The sequence below is a fragment of the Pristiophorus japonicus genome, chromosome 20 (assembly GCF_044704955.1).
Source record: "Pristiophorus japonicus isolate sPriJap1 chromosome 20, sPriJap1.hap1, whole genome shotgun sequence".
Taxonomy (NCBI): domain Eukaryota; kingdom Metazoa; phylum Chordata; class Chondrichthyes; family Pristiophoridae; genus Pristiophorus; species Pristiophorus japonicus.
This window is the reverse complement of record NC_091996.1, coordinates 90,543,870-90,551,189: the sequence shown is the minus strand read 5'-3', so window position 1 is coordinate 90,551,189 and position 7,320 is coordinate 90,543,870.

Below are 7,320 nucleotides of genomic sequence, written 5' to 3'. Positions count from 1 at the left end.
AGATGACACAAAGATTAGTGGGGTTGTGTAGAGGACACAGAGAGGCTGCAAAGAAATTTAGATAGGTTAAGCGAATGGGCTAATGTTTGGCAGATGGAATACAATGTCGGCAAGTGTGAGGTCATCCACCTTGGGGGAAAAAAACAGTAAAAGGGAATATTATTTGAATGGGGAGAAATTACAACATGCTGTGGTGCAGAGGGACCTGGGGGTCCTTGTGCATGAATCCCAAAAAGTTAGTTTTCAGGTGCAGCAGGTAATCAGGAAGGCAAATGGAATGTTGGCCTTCATTGTGAGAGGGATGGAGTACAAAAGCAGGGAGGTCCTGCTGCAACTGTATAGGGTATTGGTGAGGCCGCACCTGGAGTACTGCGTGCAGTTTTGGTCACCTTATTTAAGGAAGGATATACTAGCTTTGGAGGGGGTACAGAGACGATTCACTAGGCTGATTCCGGAGATGAGGGGGTTACCTTATGTTGATAGATTGAGTAGACTGGATCTTTACTCCTTGGAGTTCAGAAGGATGAGGGGTGATCTTATAGAAACATTTAAAATCATGAAAGGGATAGACAAGATAGAGACAGAGAGGTTGTTTCCACTGGTCGGGGAGACTAGAACTAGGGGGCACAGCCTCAAAATACGGGAGAGCCAATTTAAAACCGAGTTGAGAAGGAATTTCTTCTCCCAGAGGGTTGTGAACCTGTGGAATTCTCTGCCCAGGGAAGCAGTTGAGGCTAGCTCATTGAATGTATTCAAGTCACAGATAGATAGATTTTTAACCAATAAGGGAATTAAGGGTTACGGGGAGAGGGCGGGTAAGTGGAGCTGAGTCCACAGCCAGATCAGCCATGATCTTGTTGAATGGCGGAGCAGGCTCGAGGGGCTAGATGGCCTACTCCTGTTTCTAATTATTCTGTTCTTATGTTCTTATGTTCTAAACACCAGCACTGACCGTCACACCCACTCCCCTGCCGACTAACACCGCCACTCTCTCACACAAGCACCCACAGATCGACTTACACCAACCCAGAACACTGGCATACAACCACTGGCACACTCACCAACTCACACGTACACACTCTCGTTCTCAAAACTCTAGCTGACGCCAACTAGTGCACTGACACACTCACATGTGCGAAGAGGCCTATTCTCACACCCATCTACTCACACTTAAACATTCACGGACTCAACAACAACAACTGGCACTTATAGCCTCACCGACACCTGGGAGTCCCCTGGGCCAAAGACCAGACCACCCTAAGTGGAGGAAGAGCATCCGGGAGGGCGCTGAGCACCTCGAGTCTTGTCGCCGAGAGCGTGCAGAAACCAAGCGCAGGCAGCGGAAGGAGCGTGCGGCAAACCAGTCCCACCCTCCCTTTCCTTCAACCACTGTCTGTCCCACCTGTGACAGGGACTGTGGCTCTCGTATTGGACTGTTCAGCCACCTAAGGCTCATTTTAAGAGTGGAAGCGAGTCTTCCTCGATTCCGAGGGACTGCCTATGACGATGATGATGATTAACGTAGTAAAACGTCCCAAGAGGGCTAGCAATAAATATTTTTGACACCGAGCCACAGAAGGAGATATTAGAGCAGGTGACCAAACGTTTGGTCAAAGAGGTCGGTTTTAAGGAGCGTCTTAAAGGAGGAGGAGGCAGAGAGGTTTAGGGAGGCAGAGAGGTTTAGGGAGGGAGTTCCAGAGCCTGGGGCCCAGGCAACTGAAGGCACGGCCACCGATGGTGGAGAGGTTATAATCAGGGATGGTCAAGAGGGCAGAATTGGAGACACACATATGGCTCGGAGGGTGGTCGGGCTGGAGGAGATTACAGAGATAGGGAGGGGCGAGGGCCATGGAGGGGATTTGAGCATGAGGATGAGGATTTTCTAACTGTCAGACCAGGAACCAACGTAGGTCAGCGAGCATGGTGGGGGGAGGGGTGCTGGTCAGCGGGACTTGGTGCCAGTTAGGACACGGGCAACCGAGTTTCGGATGAGCACAAGTATACGTCGGGGAGAATGTGGTTGGCCGGCCAGGAGTGCGTTGGAATAGTCAAGTCTGGAGGTAGCAAAGGCACGGATGAGGGTTCCAGCAGCAGATGAGCTGAGGTAAGGGCGGAGACGGGCGGTGTTACGGCAGTGGGAGGAGGCGGTCTGAGCGATGGAATGGACGCACCTTCTCACGTCTAGATGGGCAGGATGGTTGATTCCAAACTGATGCCCAGGTGTAAGATGGTCATTGCGGACTGACACACATGTACCCAGTTATTCAACCACCCACCACACTTATACACCCAGGAGGGCTCTTCCTGTGTCTTTAAGTGGAAACTCGTCACCTCCTCAGACAGATGATCTCAAAGCAGCGCTCTCGCTCTAACTTATTAAATACAGCTGGAAACAAAGCAACACAGTCAAATTAGCTCCAAGCACTCTCTCCTCGAAGCGAAACACATCACTGTCTATTTATAAATGGATTTCAGAGGCAATATACTTACTGGCATCGTTTTATTACAGCAAGGCTCAAGTACTAATAAAGGAACGTCAGACTTCATCAGTGAGAGGATCGCAGATGGATTAAACCCACAAGACAGCAGCAACTACCCATTAACTCAGCAGAAACAAGGCCACATCGGAAAACAATTTCATGATTTTATTTTGCCGTCCAGGGCAGGGACAGCATAGGTTATATACAGAGTAAAGCTCCCTCTACACTGTCCCATCAAACACTCCCAGGGCAGGTACAGCATAGGTTAGATACAGAGAAAAGCTACCTCTACACTGTCCCATCAAACACTCCCAGGGCAGGTACAGCATGGGGTTAGATACAGAGTAAAGCTCCCTCTATACTGTCCCATCATATACTCCCAGGGCAGGTACAGGGGGTTAGATACAGAGTAAAGCTCCCTCTACACTGTCCCATCAAACACTCCCAGGGCAGGTACAGGACGGGGTTATATACAGAGTAAAGCTCCCTCTACACTGTCCCATAAAACACTCCCAAGGCAGGTATAGCATGGGGTTAGATACAGAGTAAAGCTCCCTCTACACTGTCCCATCAAACACTCCCAGGGCAGGCACAGCACGGGGTTAGATACAGAATCTCCACTCTCAAATTCCAAGGTGTGCTCCCCCTACACTCCCAGTGCTAATTCTTGAAATCTACATCCGGATCTTCCCTGAGGCTTCAACTTAGCTCCAAGAATCCTTCTGGCTGAATGGCTGCCTTCTGCGCTGTATCCTTCTCGGGTTGTGTAGCAAGGGGAAGTGGGACTGATTGCACCGTTCCTTCCAAGAGCACGATGGGCCGAATGGCGACCTCCTGTGCTTCTGTGCTAAAGTGGGACAGGTGTCGGTTGCAATCAACGTCAAAGCAGCGACATCTTCGAGTTGCTGCTCACACACCACCAACGCTCAGCATTCCCACATTGATTTTTTTATTCCAATTAACGTCAAGCGATAGCTGGGAGCCCTCTGCCAAAGCATGTACTGTGCTCGCCTTGGAGGGACAGGCTGTGCCTGAAGAAATACTTGAGCAGTGCCGGACGTCGTTGTTATCTGGACAAGCGTGGCAGCCAGTTGGCGCAGATCACACAGCACGATCCCACAAGCAAAAGGGACAAATCCCCTGAGCACCTGCTTTTGGCGACGTAGGTTACAATCATGGGCATCATAGGAACTTACACAACCACTCGGCCCCTCGGGCCTGTGCTGGCCCTGTTACAGAGCAATCGTGCTGAGTCTCACACCGCCCGCTTTCTGTCCATGTAGAGGGAGCTTTACTCTGTATCTAACCCCGTGCTGTACCTGCCCTTGGAGTGTTTGATGGGACAGTGTAGAGGGAGCTTTACTCTGTATCTAACCCCGTGCTGTACCTGCCCTGGGAGTGTTTGATAGGACAGTGTAGAGGGAGCTTTACTCTGTATCTAACCCGTGCTGTACCTGCCCTGGGAGTGTTTGATGGGACAGTGTAGAGGGAGCTTTACTCTGTATCTAACCCTGTGCTGTACCTGCCCTGGGAGTGTTTGAAGGGACAGTGTAGAGGGAGCTTTAGTCTGTATCTAACCCCGTGCCACACTTGCCTGAGACCTGCCTTTATATAGCTGTGTGGAGCAGGTATGCAGTGTCTCCTGCAAGTGCACCCCTGTTGGTAAGGTATGCTTGTGGTTACAGGTCATATCTAGTTACAGTCATGTATAGCATGGTAACTTACAGTTATATACAGTAGTGTGAGATACATGACACTGGGAGTGTTTGATGGGACAGTGTAGAGGGAGTTTACTCTGTATCTAACCCCATGCTGTACCTGCACTGGGAGTGTTTGGTGGGACAGTGTAGAGGGAGCTTTACTTTACATAATATAAGAACATAAGAATTAGGAACAGGAGTAGACCATCTAGCCCCTCGAGCCTGCTCCGCCATTCAACAAGATCATGGCTGATCTGGCCGTGGACTCAGCTCCACTTACCCGCCCGCTCCCCGTAACCCTTAATTCCCTTATTGGTTAAAAATCTATCTATCTGTGACTTGAATACATTCAATGAGCTAGCCTCAACTGCTTCCTTGGGCAGAGAATTCCACAGATTCACAACCCTCTGGGTGAAGAAATTCATTCTCAGTTTTAAATTGGCTCCCCCGTATTTTGAGGCTGTGCCCCCTAGTTCTAGTCTCCCCGACCAGTGGAAACAACATCTCTGCCTCTATCTTGTCTATCCCTTTCATTATTTTAAATGTTTCTATAAGATCACCCCTCATCCTTCTGAACTCCAAGGAGTAAAGACCCAGTCTACTCAATCTATCATCATAAGGTAACCCCCTCATCTCCGGAATCAGCCTAGTGAATCGTCTCTGTACCCCCTCCAAAGCTAGTATATCCTTCCTTAAGTAAGGTGACCAAAACTGCACGCAGTACTCCAGGTGCGGCCTCACCAATACCCTATACAGTTGCAGCAACACCTCCCTGCTTTTTTACTCCATCCCTCTCGCAATGAAGGCCAACATTCCATTCGCCTTCCTGATTACCTGTTGCACCTGCAAACTAACTTTTTGTGATTCATGCACAAGGACCCCAGGTCCCTCTGCACCACAGCATGTTGTAATTTCAAATAATATTCCCTTTTACTGTTCTTTTTTCCAAGGTGGATGACCTCACACTTTCCGACATTGTATTCCATCTGCCAAACCTTAGCCCATTCGCTTAACCTATCCAAATCTCTTTGCAGCCTCTCTGTGTCCTCTACACAACCCGCTTTCCCATTAATCTTTGTGTCATCTGCAAATTTTGTTACACTACACTCTGTCCCCTCTTCCAGGTCATCTATGTATATTGTAAACAATTGTGGTCCCAGCACCGATCCCTGTGGCACACCACTAACCACCGATTTCCAACCCGAAAAGGACCCATTTATCCCGACTCTCTGCTTTCTGTTAGCCAGCCAATTCTCTATCCATGCTAATACATTTCCTCTGACTCCGCGTACCTTTATCTTCTGCAGTAACCTTTTGTGTGGCACCTTATCGAATGCCTTTTGGAAACCTAAATACACCACATCCATCGGTACACCTCTATCCACCATGCTCGTTATATCCTCAAAGAATTACAGTAAATTAGTTAAACATGATTTCCCCTTCATGAATCCATGTTGCGTCTGCTTGATTGCACTATTCCTATCTAGATGTCCCGCTATTTCTTCCTTAATGATAGCTTCAAGCATTTTCCCCACCACAGATGTTAAACTAACCGGCCTATAATTACCTGCCTTTTGTCTGCCCCCTTTTTTAAACAGAGGCGTTACATTAGCTGTTTTCCAATCTGCTGGTTCCTCCCCAGAGTCCAGAGAATTTTGGTAGATTATAACGAATGCATCTGCTATAACTTCCGCCATCTCTTTTAATCCCCTGGGATGCATTTCATCAGGACCAGGGGACTTGTCTACCTTCAGTCCCATTAGCCTGTCCAGCACTACCTCCCTAGTGATAGTGATTGTCTCAAGGTCCTCCCTTCCCACATTCCTGTGACCAGCAATTTTTGGCATGGTTTTTGTGTCTTCCACTGTGAAGACCGTAGCAAAATAATTCTTTAAGGTCTCAGCCATTTCCACATTTCCCATTATTAAATCCCCCTTCTCATCTTCTAAGGGACCAACATTTACTTTAGTCACTCTTTTCCGTTTTACATATCTGTAAAAGCTTTTACTATCTGTTTATTTATGTTTTGCGCAAGTTTACTTTCGTAATCTATCTTTCCTTTCTTTATTGTTTTCTTCGTCATTCTTTGCTGTCTTTTAAAATTTTCCCAATCTTCTATTTTCCCACTAACCTTGGCCACCTTCTACGCATTGGTTTTTAATTTGATACTCTCCTTTATTTCCATGGTTATCCACGGCTGGTTATCCCTTCTCTTACCGCCCTTCTTTTTCACTGGAATATATTCTTGTTGAGCACGATGAAAGAGCTCCTTAAAAGTCCTCCACTGTTCCTCAATTGTGCCACCGTTGTGTTTCCAGTCTACTCTGCCCTCATCCCACTGTAGTCCCCTTTGTTTAAGCATAGTATGCTCATTTGAGACACTACTTCCTCACCCTCAATCTGTATTACAAATTCAACCATACTGTGATCACTCATTCCGAGAGGATCTTTTACTAGGAGATCGTTTATTATTCCTGTCTCATTACACAGGACCAGATCTAAGATTGCTTGCTCCCTTGTAGGTTCTGTAACATTGTGTTCTAAGAAACAATCCCGTATGCATTCTATGAATTTGTCCTCAAGGAATTCTGTATCTAACCCCGTGCTGTACCTGCCCTGTGAGTGTTTGATGGGATAGTGTAGGGGGAGCTTTACTCTGTATCTAAACCTCATGCTGTACCTGCCCTGTGAGTGTTTGATGGGACAGTGTAGAGGGAGCTTTACTCATTATCTAACCCCGTGCTGTACCTGCCCTGGGAGTGTTTGATGGGATAGTGTAGAGAGAGCTTTACTGTGTATCTAACCCCGTGCTGTACCTGCCCTGTGAGGGTTTGATGGGACAGTGTCGAGGGAGCTTTACTCTGTATCTAACCCCATGCTATACCTGCCCTGTGAGGGTTTGATGGGACAGTGTAGAGGGAGCTTTACTCTGTATCTAACCCCGTGCTGTACCTGCCCTGTGAGGGTTTGATGGGACAGTGTCGAGGGAGCTTTACTCTGTATTTAACCCCGTGCCGTACCTGTCCTGGGAGTGTTTGATGGGACAGTGTAGAGGGAGCTTTACTCTGTATCTAACCCCGTGCTGTACCTGCCCTGGGAGTGTTTGATGGGACAGTGTAGAGGGAGCTTTACTCTGTATC